Source organism: Vicia villosa, unplaced genomic scaffold (genome assembly GCF_029867415.1).
Source record: "Vicia villosa cultivar HV-30 ecotype Madison, WI unplaced genomic scaffold, Vvil1.0 ctg.001340F_1_1, whole genome shotgun sequence".
NCBI lineage: Eukaryota > Viridiplantae > Streptophyta > Magnoliopsida > Fabales > Fabaceae > Vicia > Vicia villosa.
The window spans coordinates 19335-42111 of NW_026705581.1; positions in this window are offsets into that span (position 1 = coordinate 19335).

Consider the following 22777-nt stretch of genomic DNA (forward strand, 5'->3'; position numbering starts at 1 on the left):
AAGATCCTAAGTTGGAAGTCATCGCTGCTGCCCTACACTTGCCAAGATCTGAGATTGAGAAAGTTTGGATTAGTAAGAATGAGTACTCTGGATTACCCCTTGATTTCCTCTACGAAAAAGCGGAGATTTTTGCTAAGGCTTCAAGTATGGATGCTTTGGAAGCTGTTTTGTCTCTTTTAATCTATGGACAAGTTCTATTCTTCCATTATGACAAAATTGTTGATGTGGCTGCTATCAAGATATTTCTAAGTAAGAATCCCGTTCCTACCTTACTTGGTGATTTGTTACATTCCATTCACTTCCGAGTATCAAAAAGGAAAGGTTGTGTCCTTGGATGTGCTCCGCTATTGCATAAGTGGTTTATTTCGCACTTACCTCTCTCCGTAAGAAAGAATGAAGAAGGCTTAACTTGGGCTCAAAGAATTATGGAGCTTTCTTTTGACAACGTTATTTGGTACCAAAAGGAGTTTGAAAGAACTTTACTATTTGATAGTTGTGGGGAATTCCCCAATATACCGCTTCTTGGTATTCGTGGGGGAATAACGTATAATCCTATTTTAGCTCGACATCAGTTTGGGTTCGCTTTGAAGGATAAGCCACGTTCCTTGTATCTCAGTTCAGAATACTTCAGCTATGATTCAGAGAAGTCAAAGAAAAGAGATCTCTTCATCAAGGCTTGGTCGAAAGTAAAGAAAGTTGGTGCAAAAGATATAGGAAGGAGAAACTACATGCCATGGGACCCGTACTTCCAATGGGTTTATGATCGAGTTATGGAGTTTGGGATGCCTTACCCTTCTGATACGCCCATAGTACCAAGGGTAACTCCTCCTGCTGCCTTGTTGGAACCATTAACCGACTAAAGAGGGAAAGGGATGACTTCGAGAGACGCTTGCTAAAAGCTGAAGCTGAAAAGGAGGTGATGACACAAGATGCTAAAGAGCGAGAGACTTTGCTTGATTACTTTTCTCGAAAATGGAAGATTGAAGATTTTGTTTCCCCCGATCAGATTAATTCATGGGAAAATGAAATTTCAAGGCTTATTCAAGAAAGGGAAGAAATGATCAAGGCGCACAAGGAAGAAGTCAGGGTGCAGAAAAGGAGGCGTCGTCAAGAAGACAAAAATCCTGGAATTTAGACTTTTATTTGTTTTTATCTATTTATTTCTTTTTCAGTCTGATGTAACTAAAGAATTATGACCTTATAAGCACGTAATTTAATTAATAATATTGTTTTTTTTCATTTTTTAATATGTGTTAAAAGTCCCTTTAATTCCTTGAAAACATTGCATATGCATAATCATAACATTCATGAACATCGCATCACAGGTTTCATAAAAACAAATGCCTCATCTTCATGCTGTTTATTTCAGTAAGAAAGATGGATCTCGAACAATCTGTCCAAGGGGCAAGACGAGCTGAAAGCCCTTCTGACTAAGAAGGAGAAAAAGACCAAGAAACCCAAAGGGGTGATCAACCTGGGAAGAAGGTTCAAGGGTCGTCCCAAGAAGGCTGAAGAAACTGGGATTCCTAAAGACGAGGAAGAGGAAGAGGAAGGAGATGACCTCAGTGTCAAGAATAATCAGGGAAGCCATGTAGGTTCTGATGGTCAGGAAGAGGAAGAAGAAGAAGATGAGTATCCTCAAGACGAGGATTACACTGATGAGAAGTATAGGCTACTAGAAGAGCGTCTGAGAAGTGTGGAAATTCAGAAGATACCTGGGCTGGATTTTGAAGAACTAGGACTCGTTCCTGTGGTCGTTATTCCTCCGAAATTCAAAACTCCCGCATTTGCTAAGTATGATGGAGCCTCCTGTCCCAAGATGCACTTGAGATCTTATGTAAGGAAGATTCAGCCTCACACTGCTGATAAGAGGCTCTGGATCCATTTCTTTCAGGAAAGTTTATCTGGAACTCAACTCGAATGGTACTATCAACTGTAGGGTGCTAGCATCCGTACTTAGGAGGATTTGGTTGTTTCTTTCTACAAGCAATACCAATACAATTCTGATCTTGCACCAACTCGCATGCAACTACAAAGCATGTCTATGGGACCTAAAGAAAGTTTCAAGGAGTATGCGCAAAAGTGGAGAGATTTAGCTGGAAGAGTCCAACCTTCCTTGACTGATAGGGAGTTGGTGGACATGATCATGGGCACGCTAACTGGACCGTTCTATACTCACTTACTGGGTAGTTCTTCATCTGGGTTTACTGATCTTATCTTGACTGGAGAACGTGTTGAGAATGGTATTCGAAGTGGGAAGATTCAAGTGGGCGCATCCTCTGGTACTGCAAAGAAGCCATATCATGGAAGAAATGAGTCTAATGCTATTCATAGTCAGAGGGGCCGTGGTAAGAATGATCAGAATCAGTCTGTCGGTGTCGTCCTCATCTCTGCTCCAACATCTCAACAATCTCCCAGACAAGAGTATCAACGCAAAACTGATAGACCAAGGAGACAATTCACCCCGATCAATATGCCTTTGTCTCAAGCCTTACAACATCTACTAAAGGCTAAGCTGGTCACCCTGAAGGATCCTCCGAAGTTTGTCAACACTGCTAGTCCAGCTTATGACCCCAAGGCTACATGCGCTTACCATTCTAATGCTACTAGACATAATGCAGATAATTGTTGGGCCTTGAAAAACAAAGTCCAAGACATGATAGAAGCTGGCGAGATCGAGTTTGACGCCCCAGAGACTCCTAATGTCATCACTGCTCCTATGTCAAAACATGACAAGACTGTTAATGCTATCATGGACACAATCCATGTCTATGACGTAAGAGATCTGTCAACTCCTCTCCCTGACATCAAGAGAAAGCTGCTGCAAGCTGGTTTATTTCCAGGTTACGACCCTGACTGTTATTACTGTGCACTCCTGCCCAAGCGTTGCGAGAATTTGAAAAGAGGTATCCAAGGCTGGATGGATCGTGGCACTATCCGATTTGAGAAGATTCCTTCTATTGAAGATTTGTGCGAAGGTTTTTCCCATGGTTTAAAGTTTGAAGATGTCTCCGTCATTTCCAAAGTCCCGTTGAAGATCCCTACCAAGGCTCCTTTCAAGATTTCTGCTGAACCCCATATGGCTCCGATCGTTATCACTCAACCTGGTCCGATGCCATATTCTTCTGATAAGGCTGTCCCTTGGAATTATGGTGCCGAGGTCTATGTTCAAGTAGTTAAGCAAGAGCTTGAATCTGATAAAGTTTCTGAAGATGCCAATCCTGATGTGGGTAATATTGCTGGAACTAGTAAAGTGACAAGAAGTGGAAGAGTGTTTTCTCCAGAGATCTCCCCAAACACTGCTTCACCTGCTGCTACTATTATCCCAAGTGCTGATGATCATGGTAAAAGACCACTGCATGAACCTGAGACTGTCACTGAAAATCCACCATCTGAAGAAACGAACGAATTCCTGAAGATCATTCGCAAGAGTGATTATGACATTGTTGAACAAATGGGGCATACTCCTTCTAAGATCTTTATGCTGTCACTCCTGAGTTGTTCCAAAACTCACGCCAAAGCTATGATGAAGTTTCTAGAGCCTGCCTATGTGCCACAAGAGATTACTGTCACTCAACTCGAGAATTGTATTGCAAACCTGACGACGGATAACTACCTTGGGTTCTCTGATGCCGATCTGAGTCCTAGTGGAAAGAATCATAACAAGGCACTGCATATCTCCATTGAATGTGGTGGTACCACCCTGGCTCATGTACTGGTTGACAATGGCTCGTCTCTGAATGTGCTACCCAAGTTGGTGCTGGACAAACTCAAAGTGGACGGAATTGAGTTGAAATCCAGTGATGTGATAGTAAAAGCTTACGATGGCACAATGAGTACTGTGTATGGCGAAGTTGAGCTCCCGATCAGAGTAGGTTCCCAGACTTTCAATATTGTGTTCTATGTGATGGATATTCGTCCCGCCTATTCATGTCTGCTTGGACGTCCTTGGATACATGGGGCAAATGCTGTGACTTCAACTCTCCATCAGAAACTGAAATACCCAGCGAAAGGCAAGATCGTCACTGTGTATGGTGAAGAAGAGTATGTGGTGAGCTTCATAGATGAGACCAAGTATCTTGAATTCACTGGAGAAGCTTTTGAATCTCCCCGTATAGCGTACGAACTGGTCCCCCAAGTGGTTCCCGAGACTAAGCACGTCTACACTCCTCCTAAAGTTACTGGGGTTATTCCTGCAATGGCTTCTCTGAAAGACGCTAGGGCTGTGGTAGAAGAAGGTGGCTACACCATCTGGGGGCAATTACCTGATATTCCATACAAATCCAACAAATGGGGTTTAGGCCGCACGGCTAAGGATCAGAAGGGAGAACAACATCCTCGTCCTAAAGGTTTGAAGCATCATTTCATCAGCAAGGGGGTCAATGCCATTGGAGAAGATGAAGATAATTACAACCTGGACAAGTGGATCTTCCCTACATCAGACAAAGGGCTGGACAACTGGAAGACTGAAGACATTGTTTCTATCTCCTATAGTCAGGAGTAATTGTCGTTCTTAGTTTTATTTCCTGCTTTCCTTTTTTATTTCCAAGTTTAAATTATGTACTTCAATAAACAATAAACTCTAAAGCCGTGTGTCCTGCCCGAGGCACAATGGTCCATTGTTAGGGATTGTCATTTCATAAGCATATTTTCATTCAATAAAACATTGGATGTTTCGTATTCAAATTGTGTGTTCACTTTTATTTTTCTTTACTTTTATAGCTATGTGTTCTCACACACACCCACATAATGCACTGCAGATTCATATCCACACTGGATCCTATTGATAACGACTCTGCTATTGCTAAATATGACTTTGAAAATCCGATCTACCAAGCTGAGGATGAAGGTGAGGAAGGTTGTGAAGTGCCTAGAGAACTTGCCAGATTACTAGAGCAAGAAGAGAAGACTATACAGCCGCACGAAGAGCCAATTGAGGTTGTGAACATAGGTACCGACGAAGAAAAGAAAGAGATCAAGATAGGGGCTGAATTAGAGGATACTGTCAAACCAAGATTGATTCAGATGTTATGAGACAATGTTGAGATCTTTGCTTGGTCCTACGAAGATATGCCTGGGCTCGATACTGATATTGTGGTTCATCGTCTACCTATCAAAGAAAACAGTCCTCCGGTTAAACAGAAGTTACGAAGAAGCAGACCTGACATGGCTCAAAAAATCAAAGAAGAGGTCGAGAAACAATTCAACGCTGGGTTCCTGAAAGTAGTGAGTTATCCGCCATGGATTGCCAACATAGTACCCGTACCCAAGAAGGATGGAAAGGTCAGAATGTGTGTAGACTACAGAGATTTGAATCGAGCAAGCCCTAAATATGATTTCCCACTACCGCATATTGACATTCTAGTTGATAGTACTGCGCAATGCAAGGTCTTCTCTTTCATGGATGGTTTCTCAGGTTACAATCAGATCAAGATGGCACCCGAAGACATGGAGAAAACAACCTTTACTACACCTTGGGGCACTTTCTGTTACAAGGTTATGCCATTTGGATTGAAGAATGCTGGGGCAACGTACCAACGCGCAATGGTAGCTCTATTCCATGACATGATCCACAAAGAAATAGAGGTCTATGTTGATGATATGATTGCGAAGTCCAACACTGAAGAAGAACATCTAAACCATTTGCAGAAGTTGTTTGATAGGTTGAAGAAGTACAAGCTGAGACTGAATCCGAACAAGTGTACCTTTGGCGTAAGGTCTGGTAAGCTGCTGGGTTTCGTTGTTAGCAGTAAAGGTATTGAAGTCGATCCTGCAAAGGTAAAAGCTATACAAGAAATGCCTGCTCCGCGAAACGAGAAAGAAGTTAGAGGATTCCTGGGACGTCTGAACTACATTGCTAGATTTATCTCCCATCTGACCGCTACTTGTGAGCCAATCTTCAAGTTACTGAGGAAAGATCAAGTAGTGAAATGGAACGACCAATGTCAAGAGGCCTTTGACAAGATAAAGAAGTACCTGCAAGAACCTCCGATCATGATACCACCTGCTGAAGGAAGACCTCTAATTATGTACTTAACAGTGTTAGAGAATTCGATGGGGTGCGTACTGGGGCAACATGACGAGTCTGGTCGAAAAGAGCATGCAATATACTACCTTAGCAAAAAGTTTACCGACTGTGAAACAAGATACTCACTGCTCGAGAAAACTTGTTGTGCTTTGGCATGGGCGGCTCGCCGACTGAGACAGTATATGTTGAACCATACCACTTTGTTGATTTCTAGAATGGATCCTATCAAGTATGTGTTCGAAAAACCCGCTCTCTCTGGACGAATAGCAAGATGGCAAATGATATTAACAGAATACGACATCCAATATACAACACAGAAAGCAATCAAAGGAAGTGTAGTGGCAGATCATTTGGCCCAACAAGCGGTAGACGACTATCAATCCATGAGTTTTGAATTTCCAGACGAAGATGTTATGCTTGTTACTGACTATGAACAACCTGGCCCGAATGAAGGACCTGAACCAGGATCCCGATGGGCTATGGTTTTTGATGGAGCTTCGAATGCACTTGGTAATGGCATTGGCGCTGTAATTGTCTCTCCCGCAGGTGGACACACCCCGTTCACAGCAAGACTATGTTTCGACTGTACCAACAACATGGCTGAGTATGAAGCATGTATCTTGGGACTCAGAGCTGCTATCGACCTAAGAATCAAGTTCTTGGAAGTATATGGGGATTCAGCCCTAGTAATCAGTCAGATCAAAGGAGAATGGGACACGAAGCATCCTAATCTTATGCCTTATAAAGATTTGGTGCTATCTTTAATTCCCCACTTCGAAGAGATTACTTTTGAACATATTCCCCGAGAAGAGAATCAACTGGCAGACGCATTAGCTACTATGTCGTCCATGTTCAAAGTCAGATGGGACAACGAGGCTCCTATAGTTATTATTGAAAGATATGACGAGCCCGCATACTGTTGCGAGATAGTTACTGACGAGGTTGAAGAAAAGCCATGGTTTCACGAAGTAAAAAGATACCTCGAGACTCAAGAGTATCCTGAAGGGGCATCTATCAATGACAAGAAGTTCTTAAGAAGGTTCGCATCCAAGTTATTTCTGAGCAATGGGACCTTATACAAACGTAATCATGATTCAACTTTGCTTCGTTGTGTGAACAAGAAGGAAGCAGAGAAGATCATGGAAGACATGCACGATGGCACCTTTGGAACCCATTCTAGTGGACATACTATGGCTAAAAAGATTCTGAGAGCAGGCTACTATTGGTCCACTATGGAAACTGACTGTCACCAACATTCAAGAACTTGCCACAAGTGTCAGATATACGCCGACAAAGTACACGTGCCCCCAGTTCCTCTAAACGTTCTAACTGCTCCTTGGCCTTTTGCAATGTGGGGCATTGATATGATCGGAGAAATCAAACCTACCGCTTCCAATGGACACCGCTTCATCCTGGTGGCCATTGATTACTTCACCAAATGGGTAGAAGCTGCTTCATTCGCCTCCGTTACCAAGAATGTGGTGGCTCGATTCATAAAGCACAATCTCATTTGTCGGTATGGCATCCCCGAAAGGATTATCACAGACAATGGTACCAATTTGAATAATAAGATGATTACTGAGCTCTGCACACAGTTCAACATCAAACACCACAATTCTTCTCCTTATAGACCAAAGATGAATGGCGCTGTGGAGGCCGCCAACAAGAATATAAAGAAGATTGTGCAGAAAATGACTGTGACTTGCAAGGATTGGCATGAAATGTTACCATTTGCTCTTCATGGTTACCGTACCTCTGCACGTACATCAACTGGGGCAACCCCGCTCTCATTGGTCTATGGTATGGAAGCTGTGTTACCGATTGAAGTCCAGATTCCGTCTTTAAGGATCATGAAAGAGGCAGAGTTAGACGAAGATGAATGGATTCAGACTCGACTGGATCAGATAAACCTAATTGACGAAAAGAGGCTTGCGGCTGTTTGTCATGGACAATTGTATCAGAAGCGTATGATCAAGGCATTCAACAAAAGAGTCAAACAACAAATTTATCAGGCTGGTGACTTGGTCATAAAGAGGATTATTCTACCACAAGGTGATCCCAGGGGCAAGTGGACTCCCACCTATGAGGGACCATTTGTAATCAAGAAGATTTTCTCCGGAGGAGCCATGATACTCACCACTATGGACGGAGAAGACTTTCCACAGCTTGTGAATGCAGACATAGTCAAAAGATACTACGCATAAATACGACCCGCTAGGTCAACGTACCTAGGCAAAAGTAAGGGCATCCCGGCAAACCAAAAAGGTTTGGGCAAAAATTAGGGATATATACAAAAAATGTACACCCGTCAAGTTGAAAACCAGAAAGGGCGACTTGGGCAAAAAAGGGTATCCTGCTAGATGGAAAACCTGAAAGGGCGGTCTAGGCAAAAGTTAAGGATTAAGCGTACGACTATGTCTCGTTCACATCATCCATCAAACATCAAGTTCAAAAGGCTCGGATCGATTCAATCATCTTCCTTCAACAAGCAAGGGATGAGATGCTCGAAGACATAATAGCAATAGCAGAATTGAAACTCAATAGGATTGTTTCCACATAGCTATTTTTCTTTTGTTTTATTTTGTACCCTTTTCAAAAACACACAATATGTTCTTTATTTTGCCTATTCATGGCTTTCTTAATACAAGTTATTTTCTCTATCTCAAGTTTTTCCTGTTCTTTTTCGAATACGCAAACGTCCAATGATAATGTTGAATGAACATATGCATATGAATATGATTGTCATCTATCTTTTCTGTCATAAAAATATCTATTAGTTCATTAGATAGGAAAGGCAAAGAGACAATGTCTAAGGTAATCCAGAAGTCCTCCTTCAAAGTCAATAATCTGAAGGAATCCCCACAGAGTATTCATTAAGAAGATATCTTCAATACCCTCAACAAAAGACATAGTTCCCCAACAGAACTTATCAATATCTCTTATCCCCAGTCAGGGTGTATCAAGTTACTGATCATCCCCAAGCAATAATCATAAATCCCCAGTCGAGTGTTTCCAAGATAAGATCGACAACAAAAAGATCTATCCTTCAGTCAAGACGTTCCAAAAAGCACCAATCATAGTCATACATCATAAATCATAAAGCATATTCATACATCGCATACATTACTTCATATGCACGTCCCTCATCTATTTTGAGGAGCACATAGCTCACGCATCATAATATTGCATAAAAAACTAATAATATTTGACAGGTACACTACAAAGATTCAAACTTTATTCAAAGCAAAACCTAACGCACGGTTTTCTAGACATCTAAGGATGCAAATTGGATTAGTCTAACGCACGACTTATTCATCAAGCCTAACGCACGGCATTCCAGACATCTACGGATGCAATTGAGATTAGTCTAACGCACGACTTATTCATCAACCTAACGCACGGTTCTCCAGATATCTGAGGATGCAATTGAGAATAGTCTAACGCACGATTTATTCTTCGACCTAACGCACGGTTTTCCAGACATCTGAGGATGCAATTGAGAATAGTCTAACGCACGATTTATTCTTCCACCTAACGCACGGTTTTCCAGACATCTGCTGATGCAAACTAGACCCAGTCTAACGTACGACTCAACCTAAGTCTATTCCTCAGAAACAGTCTAATGTACGACACACTCTGACTCTCAAGTACGTCAAGTCGGATGGCATCTTCAAGCCCATCTCCATCATACATCTTCTCCAAACACCTGGATGGCATCTTCAAGCCCATCTCCGACAAAAGTCCCTACTTCAGCTAGGGCAAATTTCTTGGTATTCTAGTGTTCAATCATCTTCCACCTTCAGATACCGACTGGCATACAAACCACTCTACATCTTCAGGTTTAAGATAATTGAGCAGGGGCAGCTGCCATACCCTAAAATTTGCCCATACTATTTCTCCTATTCAAATTCAAATTAATACACAAAGCTCCTAGACACATTCTTCTACAAAAGGCTCTAAAACTAGGGTTTGGCTTATTCAAAGGAAAATCAGTGAATCAATGGCTCCAAGGAATCTCATATGGCTCAATATATCTCACATCATCTCCATGACAAGTATCAAGTCTCATCTCAAAGGATTGGTCACTCAATTGTTCAGAAAGTCAACAGTCGACTAGGTTAACCTAAAAGTCAACTGTGGTCAAAGTAAGGTCAAAACTCCTGATTTTTTTTGTCAAAATCCTTATATTGAAGTATCATTCACCATTTGATCAAGAATTGATCATGGTTCATCAAGGAAAGATCAAAAATCAACAAATCAAAAAGTTTCTAAATTAGGGTTTTGTATAGGAAAAGTCAACTGAACTTTGACCAGCCATAACTTTCACATGGAACATCCAAAATTTTCCATCCAAAGCTCATCTTGAAGGAAATTTGATTCTCTACAACTGTGTCTCTTATATGCCAAGTCTAAAAATGCTTCATTTGAGAGATATGGACCAAAACATTACAAGACCTTTTCAAAAGTCAACAAAAAGACACTTTTTTCAAAAGGACATAAAATGAGCAAGGGAAATAATTTTTATGTGAGACCAAAGACAATGGTTATAGGACTCTCTAAGGATTCTAAAAAGTCTTAGAACACTTCCATACCTCAAAAATTGAGAGAGATAGGCCTTATCAAAGTTGAGTTATTTTGGAGGGAAAAATGTGAAAGAATTTGAATATCTTTGCAAATGGCCCTAAGTTATTTTGATTCAATCTTGATCCACAAGTCATCTAAAGCCTCAAACCCAATTCCCACGAAATTTTGGCTTTCATTTGATTTTATATAATTTTTTTGATCATTTAAATATGATAATTAACTTATATAAATCATGAAAATCAAAATATTCAATTAAAAATCCAATTCCAATCAAATCCAATCACAATTATGTCCCATAATCATCATATTTTCGTGCAAAATAAAATTGGACAAGATTGAATCAATATTGGCCAATTTTAGAAAGTTTCATAACTAATTTTCAATCAAATTTCCTAATTGACAAATCAAGGATTCATTGAGATTTGCTCATATTTTATTAACCTAAATTAGTCTCCTATAAGTACTGAACGAGTTCAGATGGCAAGGGTTACAAGTTTGCTGCAGAAGAGAACCCTACTCAAGCTCTAAAGTTCATCAAAATCTCAAACTCGAATTTTGCATCACAGGACAATTCAAGGCATTTGATCGATCCAAACACGTTCCTGGATCATCATTGAGTGAATCCCAATCGTTTTCGAGCATTGAGGCATCAAGAACAAAGCACTGTAAGTCATTCTTTGTCCGATTCTAATTTTCTTCGATTGCATTATTTCAAGCATCCATATCATAATCTAATTGCATATTCGTGTTTAGAATGTTGTGTTTATCGTTTTTGGAAAATTTGGTGCGTTATTATGAGTATATTGCCATGTTAGGGTTCGAACCTTCAAATTGGGGGTTTTTGATACAAGGTTCTTTGGATCAAATTGACACCATCACTAGGTTCGTGAGAATCATAAGAACTCAAGGGTACCATCGCGAAAGATTTGTGTTCTTTTTTGCACCTATTCGCTATTTTCAGGTCACGTATTCTTAGTGCTTTTTCTAAAAAGCGCTGTAAAAGAGTCTGGTTTCAGAAATCCAATGAAGAAGATGATTAGGTGGCGCGCTCTGGATGGCTGGTTCAAAACAAGAAAGCGCGCGCTGAGTCTTGGAGGCTGGACCGGTTCAGTGCATCATGACGCTCGCGCTACCATGGTCCCCCATCATCTCTGCCATATATTCAATCTTCAGATCCATCCAACGCTCCCGGACGTGAAGGCACACCATAGTCCACGCGCGTGAGTTACACATGATCAAAAGTTAAGTTTTTTATAATTTTTTTTATTTTTTTTATTTGTAATTATACAGCCCTTTTTGCTTTATTTTTTAATATATATATATATATATATATATATATATATATATATATATATATATATATATATATATATTGTTTTTTTTCTCAAATAAAATTTGTTTTATATATAAATTATATAAAAAATTTATATAAATGTATTTATACTTATTATTTATTTATTTTATATAATGTTTAATATATATTATTTATAATAATAGTTATTTAATTTGATTTAATTATTAAAAACCTTTAAAAATTCATATGTATCTTATTTTTATTCCAAAAAATTCCTAAAAATTATTTTTACACTCGATTTTATTTTCTTATCCCGATTTAATTAATTAGGTCGCGAGACCAATAATTAATTAAATTCATTTATCATTATACTCAATTTGAATCCTAATTAGGGTTTACGAGAATTAACCCTACACTGAATATTTTGGTTTTGTGTTTCTTTTCAGGGTTGACTCTTCAAATACACTCCGACTACGCGCCACGTCAAAAACGATGCTAAGTATTCGATTCTTTTATTTTTAGAGTCTATCTTGTTTCCTTCTGATTCTAGGGTTTACCCTTTATACTTTTTGAACTGTTCATACACTCACCCCCCCTTTCTTTGCCTTTGCCCTTGCCATTTTTCAGGGTTAACCCTGAGGTTTCCTCCGACCGCCAACCATGTCAGATCAAATTCAAAATGCAAAGCTAAGTGCCTTTTTATTTATTCATCCTTAATTTCTTCATCTTTTATTTTTTAGGGTTAGCAATGTTTGCCACTGAACCGATAATGCACTCACACTATTTTGCCTTCTTATTTTTTCCCACCTTTTCAGGGTTTGCCCATTGCCAAAGCGTCGAATAGTCAGTAACCCTAAACCCTAAACTCTAATATCTTCTGTTTTTAATTGTTATTTATTATCCCGCTGGTTTCAATTCCCCTCTCCTCCGCTGGTTGCAATCTCCCTCCCCCCATTATTATTGTTAATATTAATTGTTATGGTTAGTAATCCTAGGGAGTGCAACTTGTTAATTGAATTAGAATCACCTATTTACAAGATAATATAACCGAATATAATCACGTGATTGGTGCACACACGCACACTTTTGGGTAAACCTCTCTATTGCCTGTTGCCTGTTGCCTGTTGCCTTGTGTTTTTTGCAGAATAGTCAGTCCCTCGAATACGAGGATACCTCAGCCCTGTTGCCTCGATTAAAGATCATGGTCCCTAATGATGCTGCCTTCGATACACTAAAAAATGATCTCGACCCTCGGAAGTTGCCTACGAAAAGGCTGAGGTATCCTCTGGTTGCCTAAACGAAAGGCTATTCTGATCCTTCCCTTAGACTACCTGCCTCTCTATGGCATGGGTCAGTCTTATGGCGAAAGATAATGCGATGACCCGTTTACATCCAAACGAAAGGCTTCCTGCCCTCTCATGGCATGGATAGACCCTTTCATCCTGAAAGGCTAAAAGAAACCTATCATCTAAGTTTAAGGTAATTGCTCCTAATTGCCTTGCTCTGGCTAAAACTGTTTTTTCATATTCTTTCTCACAAATCTTCAAAAGGGCTACGCTCATTTACGAGCTAAAGTCCCTATTCTTTTTCTTCTACATTTCTGAAAACAAAGAGCAAAGCAGTTAAGAGCCCATGGAAAACCATGGATGCAAAGGGTGCCTTACACCTTCCCTTTGCATAATTACCCCCCGAACCCTATTTTATTTAAAAGGTTTTTCCTGTTTCTTTTAGCCTTTCTAACTTGTTTGGATAAAATAAAAGTCGATGGCGACTCTTGCTATCCGCAACATTTCTTAAAAGTCAGTTCACCGTATTACAGAGCAGAAGGACCTTCAACTTCTGGTGGGTCAACAACTTCTGGAATGACCAAGCTTGGGTCTTCCTTAGAAGGATTTTCCCTCAGAAAGTCAAAGAGCGTCCTGAAATCTCCGAGCAGAACAGGATATTAAGGTCTCCAGACCACAATTTCCCTGCAAGGGTTAGCTTCCATTGCAGCAGCAATTCTTGCTTCTTCCAGCTCATCCACAAACTTCTTCTCCTCAACAACAACCTTGTTTCTGAGGGGATGATAGTAGATACCATTGTCACCCTCCATAAGGTAACCATCATAACTAGGGGCAGCAGCCACTAGTCTCTTATGTACTCCCATTGCTCCTACTTGAAAATCCTGGTGAAAGCTTCTCCAGAGGTTTCTCGTAGAAACATCATCAAGACCATTGAGGAAAGCATCTCTCAGAAGGTCAAGCCTGCTAATCACTTCACTTCTGAACAACTCCAGACAAATGATAGGTTCAGGTTCAGGAGGGTTGAAGGTGAATTTGTAGTCAGGGTAGAGAAGGCAGTAAGGGTTGGATTTTCTGGTGGTTAGGGGATGGGATAGAGAAGATGGAGGTGCAGTGGTTGAGGAAGATGGGATATCTGTGGGAATGATTGAGGATGAAGGGATATTTGTGTTTGGAGTAGGTGAAGAAGGAATAATTATAATGGGTGTTGATGAGGATGGCTTGTCAGAAGGAGTTGGAGGAAGAATATATAGTGGTGTAGGGTTTAAGACAGGAGTAGAAAGAGAAGGTGAGAGAGGATTTTGTATAGTGAAGGTATTTTGTGGTTCAGAAGGAGGTGTAAAAACATGCCTGGAGACAATTGCAGAAGGAGCATTTGCAGATCTGGGAGTACGAAAGGAATCTCTAATTTTCTTCTGCTGATATTCTGGAGTGTTCACCTTGTCAGGATCATAGGTGATCCTCTGCTTCTTGGCTTGCTTGATCCTCTGCTTCTGATCCTTCTTCTGAAGATCAGCTTTTGACAGAACCACTCTACCATGGATCCACGCAGGATCAATTTCAGATTGTTTCCTAACAGAATCTTCCAAGTGGTGCTTGACAACCTTGTGAAGTTCTAAATGAAACAAAGTGGCAAAACCTTCAACAGGAACTCTCCTTGACAGAATATCTGGAAAGCTTGTACCAACAGAAGATACCGTCTGGATGAGATCAAGTCTGAACAAATCCACACCGTTGAAGACGGGACCTTGAACAACTCCAAGAAATTGGGACGCTCCAAGGGTCCTGATAGAATCCAGTAAATTACTTTCAGTCAGAATGTCAGATATCATTCTGGCGAAAGGAATAGTGTTCCTTGGAATATGAGGATACTTTGCCCTTTCTTCTTCTCTTGACTCAACAATAGAAGTCTTCAGATTCTCAAACAGAATGTGAGAGATGTTGAGTTCTATCTTTTTGCCAATGCAGAAGAGAGTATACTTGTGATCAGGACTGATGTAGGCAGAGGAGGAGAATAGCTTCTTCCTGTGGTGAAGAGAACCCAGAATAATCTCAGCCCACACTTGATAAAACGGCCTTAAAGTACCAGTTTTATGAGATTCAGTTCCGAAAGCAAGAGAGATTTGTTGTTCAACCTGATACCAATTAACCCTTCCAGGTTTAGGACCGGTGCAACCTTTTTCGTCATCCAGGTTGTATAGCTTCCTGATGAGCTTTTCTGTAATAACCACTTCATGCCCTAGCACGAAGGAAATGATGGCAGTTGGGGTAACCGTTGCATGTACCCAGAAATCCTTCACCAGTTCAGGATAAATTGGTCCAACAAATCTATCGAGATAGTTTGACCATCCCTGTGCTAATATTCTAGCATCACACAGAAAACCGTTTGCTCTTAGGTTGTTGAAGTCCACAGCAGATTCACAGAGAACTTCCAGTTCGTCGGTGGGAATCATGCATGTTTTCAGAGGAGCATACCCATACTTGCGGAGAAGAATCTGAGTAGAAGAGAGTCTTTCTACTGGGCTTGATGAACTTGATGAGGAATACATGATGATGTTGCTTGGTTTCAGATCACAAACTAGGGTTTGAAAGAAACGAATGCAAAGAGAGAGATACACAAATGGAGAAAGAGAGAAAAAGATGAAATGAAGATGAAGCGGGTTATTTAAACGGTTTGAAAAAGAAAATAAAATAAAGTAAAAAGAAAAACTGTTTAAAAGAAATGATTACAAAAAAAATGACATCAATATGCATTTAATGAGAAATGACGTTAGGAGAGATAATGTGACAAAGTGAAATGATTTGCACAGTTACCTAGGGTGGCGTCTCCTCAACTGCACGCATGCTTGTCCAAAAATAGTGAACACGTGTTCATTTTCTGGAAAGACTGGTGACAGCTGTTTTGCTTTAAAAGAGCTTCTGAATCAACTTAGATAATGAAACGTAAGTAATAACAAAATCAGAACTTCTAATTGATTAGTATCAGAACTTCTTATAGCAGCCTAGTCCTAACACATTTCAGAAGGTATTCATACAAAGATCTTCTCATCTTCTCATTCTGGGCATAAGTCCATACTGATATTCTTCAGAATGTACTTAAACCTATCTTCAGCAAGGGGTTTTGTAAAGATATCAGCCCATTGATGGTCTGTATCCACAAAGTTCAAAGAAAGAACACCCTTCTGAACATAGTCCCTCATAAAATGATGTTTAATCTCAATATGTTTAGCTTTGGAATGTAAGATAGGATTCTTAGATAAACATATAGCAGAAGTATTATCACAGAAAATAGGAATGTTACTCTCATATATCTGATAATCTTCTAGCTGACTCTTCATCCATAACATTTGTGTGCTACATCCAGCAGCAGCAACATATTCTGCTTCTGTAGTTGAGAGAGCTATGGTAGCTTGCTTCTTGCTGTACCAGGAGATCAGATGACTTCCAAGGAATTGACAACTTCCAGAAGTACTCTTTCTTTCAATTCTATCTCCAGCATAGTCAGCATCACAGAATCCTACTAAGTTGTATTCTTTAGATCTTCTGTAGACTAAACCAACGTTAGTAGTACCTTTTAGATACCTCAGAATTCTCTTAACAGCAGTTAAGTGAGATTCTCTAGGATCTAATTGGAATCTAGCACACAAACAAACACTGAATAGAATGTCAGGTCTAGAAGCAGTTAAGTATAGAAGAGATCCAATCATACCTCTATACAACTTCTGATTTACCTTCTTACTTACCTCATCCTTACCTAGAACACATGTTGGATGCATAGGAGTTTTGGCTTCTTTGCTTTCAGAAAGATTAAACTTCTTTAGAAGTTCTTTCACATACTTCGTTTGATGAACATAGGTTCCATCAGAAGTTTGATTGATTTGAATCCCAAGAAAATACTTGAGTTCACCCATCATGCTCATTTCAAATTCAGCCTGCATAGACTTAGCAAACTCCTTTCCAAGTGAAGCATTAGATGTTCCAAATATAATATCATCAACATAAATTTGACAAATTAAAATATCCTTCTTAGATGTTTTACAGAAAAGAGTTGTGTCCACTTGTCCTCTAGTGAAACCATTGTCTAGAAGGAAAGAACTTAATCTTTCATACCAAGCTCTAGGAGCTTGCTTCAAACCATACAATGATTTCTTAAGTTTGAAAACATGTTCTGGAGACTTAAAGTCTTCAAAACCAGGAGGTTGGTGGACATAGACTTCTTCATCTATATAACCATTTAAGAAGGCACTCTTAACATCCATCTGATACAGAGTGATGTTATGTTGAGTGGCAAAAGAAATCAGTAAGCGAATAGATTCTAACCTGGCCACTGGTGCAAAGGTTTCTGTATAGTCAATCCCTTCTTGCTGACTATATCCCTGAGCCACTAGTCTGGCTTTGTTTCTTACCACTTCTCCCTTTTCACTGAGCTTGTTTCTGAACACCCACTTAGTACCAATGATGTTGAATCCTTTTGGTCTAGGAACCAAATCCCATACATCATTCCTTGTAAACTGATTTAGTTCTTCTTGCATGGCAATTATCCAGTCTGGATCTTCTAGAGCTTGATCAACAGAAGTTGGCTCGATCAAAGAAACAAGACCTAATTGACATTCTGCATTGTTCTTAAGGAATGCTCTTGTTCTAATGGGACCATCTTTCTTTCCAAGGATCACATCTTCTGAGTGAGCTAAGGAGAGTCTAGAAGATCTTCTGACTGTTGGCTCTTCAGAAATCCTGAGATTCTCTAAAGATGCAGCAACTTGATCTTCTGATCCATTGCTTCTGAGACTTTCAGCTTCTGGAGCTTTACTTCTTGGTTCTACAGCTTCTGATATGTCAATATCTATATCTGCAAAATTCTCAAACTGCTTTGGTTTTTCAAGACCAAGCTTATCATTAAACCTGATATTGATTGATTCTTCTACAACCAATGTTTCAGTATTGTATACTCTGTAGCCTTTAGAGCGTTCAGAATATCCAAGAAGAAAACATTTTTGTGCCTTAGAATCAAACTTACCAAGATGATCTTTAGTATTCAGAATAAAACACACACATCCAAAAGGAAGAAAATATGAAATTTTGGGCTTTCTGTTCTTCCACAATTCATAAGGAGTCTTATTTAGAATAGGTCTTATAGAGATTCTATTCTGAATATAACATGCAGTGTTTATTGCTTCTGCCCAGAAGTGCTTAGCCATATTGGTCTCATTGATCATGGTTCTGGCCATTTCTTGCAGAGTCCTATTCTTTCGCTCTACAACTCCATTTTGCTGTGGAGTTCTAGGACAAGAGAAATCATGGGCAATACCATTTTCTTGAAGAACTCCTCAAAGAATCTGTTCTCAAATTCGCCACCATGATCACTTCTGACCTTTATGATTTTGCACTCCTTCTCAGATTGGATCTGAGTGCAGAATTCAAAGAACACTGAATGAGACTCATCCTTGTGTTTTAAGAACTTTACCCATGTCCAGCGGCTATAATCATCTACGATGACTAATCCATATTTCTTCCCTCTGACAGATGCTGTTTTGACAGGTCCAAACAAATCAATGTGCAGAAGTTCTAATGGCCTTGAGGAAGAGACAACATTCTTAGATTTGAATGCAGGTTTGGAAAACTTGCCCTTCTGACATGCTTCACAAAGAGCATCTGATTTATATTTCAGATTTGGGAGACCTCTGACCAGATTTAGTTTGTTAATCTGAGAAATCTTTCTCAAACTGGAATGTCCTAATCTTCTGTGCCAGACCCATTGCTCTTCAGAAACAGACATAAGGCAAGTCACCTTCTGCTTCTCAAGATCTGAAAGATCAATCTTATAGATGTTGTTCTTTCTCTTGCCTGTAAATAGGATTGAGCCATCCTTCTGACTTACAGCCTTGCAAGACTTTTGATTGAAGATTATATCATAACCATTGTCACTTAATTGACTTATGGACAATAAGTTATGCGTTAATCCTTCTACAATAAGTACATTAGTTATGGAAGGAGAGTTACCAATACTTATGGTTCCAGAGCCAATAATCTTGCCCTTCTGATCTCCTCCAAACTTGACTTCTCCGCCAGACTTAAGCACCAGGTCTTGGAACATAGACCTTCTTCCCGTCATATGTCGCGAGCACCCAGAGTCCAGGTACCATGACATTTTGTGCTTTGTCCTCTTTGCAGCTAAGGATATCTGCAACAGAAATTATCTTCTCCTTAGGTACCCACAATTTCTTGGGTCCTTTCTTGTTAGTTTTCCTCAAGTTCTGATTGAACTTGAGTTTAGCATAATAGTTAACAGGAGGAACAGCATGATATTCTTTAGGTTTGACAGCATGATATTGTTAGAACAAGATTTGTTCTAATCAATTATCTTAGTTTTGATGATAACAATAATATGAATTTTGCTTTAAGATAATATGGTACTCTAATCCAATGCAATTTCCCTTTCAGGAAATATATAAAGAGTACGCATAATTCAGCGCTCAGAAGATGTGTCTCAAATGGTTCAGCATGCAACATCAGAACATGGTCTGGCAAGACATCAGAAGATGGTCGAAGCAGAATCAGAACATGGGTCTATGGAAGCATCAGAAGAACATGAGATCAGAAGCACTGAAGATCAGAAGATGGTATCACGCTCAGAAGCACTTCAAGGTCAGAAGATCAGAAGATGCTGTGCACCAAGCTGTTTGACTCTGATGATATTCAAACGTCATATTCACAAACATCAGATCAGAAGGAAGTACACGTGGCAGACTACGCTGACTGACAAAAGGAACGTTAAAGCTACTAAAGGCTACGTCAGTAGACACAGCGTGAACAAGGCTCGAGGTAGTTGACAAAAGCGTATAACATTAAATGCAAAGCTGTACGGAACACGCAAAGCATTAAATGCATTCAACGGTCATCTTCTCAACGCCTATAAATATGAAGTTCTGATGAGAAGCAAGGAAAACGATCCTGAACAAAGACAATTCAAATTAACTTGCTGAAACGCTGTTCAATCTAAACTCAGAATCTTCATCTTCATCAAAGCTCACTACATTGCTGTTGTAATATCTTAGTGAGATTAAGCTTAAACTGTAAGAGAAATATCACAGTTGTGATTATCGCTTTTAAGAAGCATTTGTAAACTCTTGAATAGATTACATTAAGTTGTAAGGAACTAGAGTGATCAGTTGATCAGTATACTCTAGGAAGTCTTGGCAGTTGGCTAAGCAGGAAGTCTTGGCAGTTGGCTGAGCAGGAAGTCTTGGAAGTTGGCTGAGCAGGAAGTCTTGGCAGTTGGCTGAGCAGAAAAGTCTTAGGAGTGAACTAAGCCTAGAGTGATCGTGTTGATCAGTAGACTCTAGAAAAGTCTTAGGAGTGAACTAAGCAGTTGTTCCTGGAGTGATCAGGTTGTGATCAGAAGACTCTGGAAGACTTAGTTGCGGCTAAGTGGAAAACCATTGTAATCCGTGCGATTAGTGGATTAAATCCTCAGTTGAGGTAAATCATCTCTGCGGGGGTGGACTGGAGTAGCTTCGTTAACAGCGAACCAGGATAAAAATAATTGTGCATTTTATTTTTATCGCTCAAGATTTAAAGTCACACTTATTCAATCCCCCCCTTTCTAAGTGTTTTTCTATCCTTCAATTGGCATCAGAGCGCCGGTTCTAAGGTGCAAGCACTTAACCGTGTTTAGAAAAGATTCAGGAAGAGAAAAACGCTTCATTTAAAAGATGGTTGATGAAAGTGAAAGGACTATACCTACACCTGCATCTACATCTGGATCTGCTGAGCAATACAACGGTAACAATGGTTATACTAGACCGCCGGTATTTGATGGTGAAAACTTTGAATACTGGAAAGATAAACTGGAAAGTTACTTTCTGGGTCTAGATGGTGATCTATGGGATCTTCTGATGGATGGTTACAAACATCCTGTAAATGCCAGAGGCGTAAAGCTGTCAAGGCAAGAAATGAATGATGATCAAAAGAAGCTTTTCAGGAATCATCATAAATGTAGAACTGTTTTGCTGAATGCTATCTCTCATGCTGAGTATGAGAAGATATCTAACAGGGAAACGGCCTATGACATATATGAGTCCTTGAAAATGACTCATGAAGGAAACGCTCAAGTCAAGGAGACCAAAGCTCTTGCCTTAATCCAGAAGTATGAAGCCTTCAAGATGGAGGATGATGAAGACATTGAAAAGATGTTTTCGAGATTTCAAACTCTTACTGCTGGATTGAGAGTTCTTGACAAAGGATACACCAAGGCTGATCATGTGAAGAAGATCATCAGAAGCTTACCCAGAAGATGGGGTCCGATGGTGACTGCATTCAAGATTGCGAAGAATCTGAATGAAGTTTCTCTGGAAGAGCTTATCAGTGCCTTGAGAAGCCATGAGATTGAGCTGGACGCAAATGAGCCTCAAAAGAAAGGTAAGTCTATTGCATTAAAATCAAATATCAAGAAATGCACTAACGCTTTTCAGGCTAGAGAAGAAGATCCTGAAGAATCAGAATCTGAAGAAGAAGATGAACTGTCCATGATTTCCAGAAGGCTAAATCAACTCTGGAAGACCAAGCAAAGGAAGTTCAGAGGCTTCAGAAGTTCAAGGAAATTTGAACGTGGAGAATCTTCTGATGAAAGAAGATTTGACAAGAAGAAGGTCATGTGCTATGAATGCAATGAGCCTGGACACTACAAGAATGAATGTCCAAATCTTCAAAAGGAAAGTCCCAAGAAAAAGTTTCATAAGAAGAAAGGTCTTATGGCAACCTGGGATGAGTCAGAAGATGATTCAGAAGATGAGCAGGCCAACTGTGCGCTGATGGCGACAGAAGATGATGGATCAGAATCTACATCAGAATCAGATTCTGAAGAGGTATTTTCTGAACTTACTAGAGATGAGTTAGTTTCCGGTCTAACTGAACTTCTGGAACTCAAGTCTCAGATTAGTCTCAAATACAAAAAGCTGAAAAAGCAATTTGAATTTGAAACAAAGAAGCTTGAGTTGGAGAATTCTGAATTAAAAGAAAAACTTTTAAAATTATCCAATAATGTTGGATCTCCTTCTGATTCAGAAAAATCCACTCCTAGTCTGAACCATATTCTGAAAGAATATGATTTAAGTTTCAGAAAGTTCTTATCTAGAAGTATTGGCAGAAGTCAGCTAGCTTCTATGATATATGCTGTGTCTGGAAACAAAAGAGTTGGCATTGGTTATGAGGGTGAAACCCCATACAAACTTGAACCTGTTGATGAAATGAAAATTACATACAAGCCATTGTATGATCAGTTCAAGTATGGCCACTCTCATGATATTAGGCACACTTCACATGCACAAAGTTTTCACATTACACACACTAAGAAGCATGTGACACAACCTAGGAAATATCATGAAACTCACATTAAGAATTATCATGCTGTTCCTCCTATTGCTTACAATGTTAAATCCAAGTTCAAACAGAACTTGAGAAAATCTAACAAGAAAGGACCCAAGAAAATGTGGGTACCTAAGGATAAGATTATTCCTATTGCAGATATCCTTGGCTGCAAGAAGGACAAAGCACAACATGTCATGGTACCTGGACTCTGGATGCTCGCGA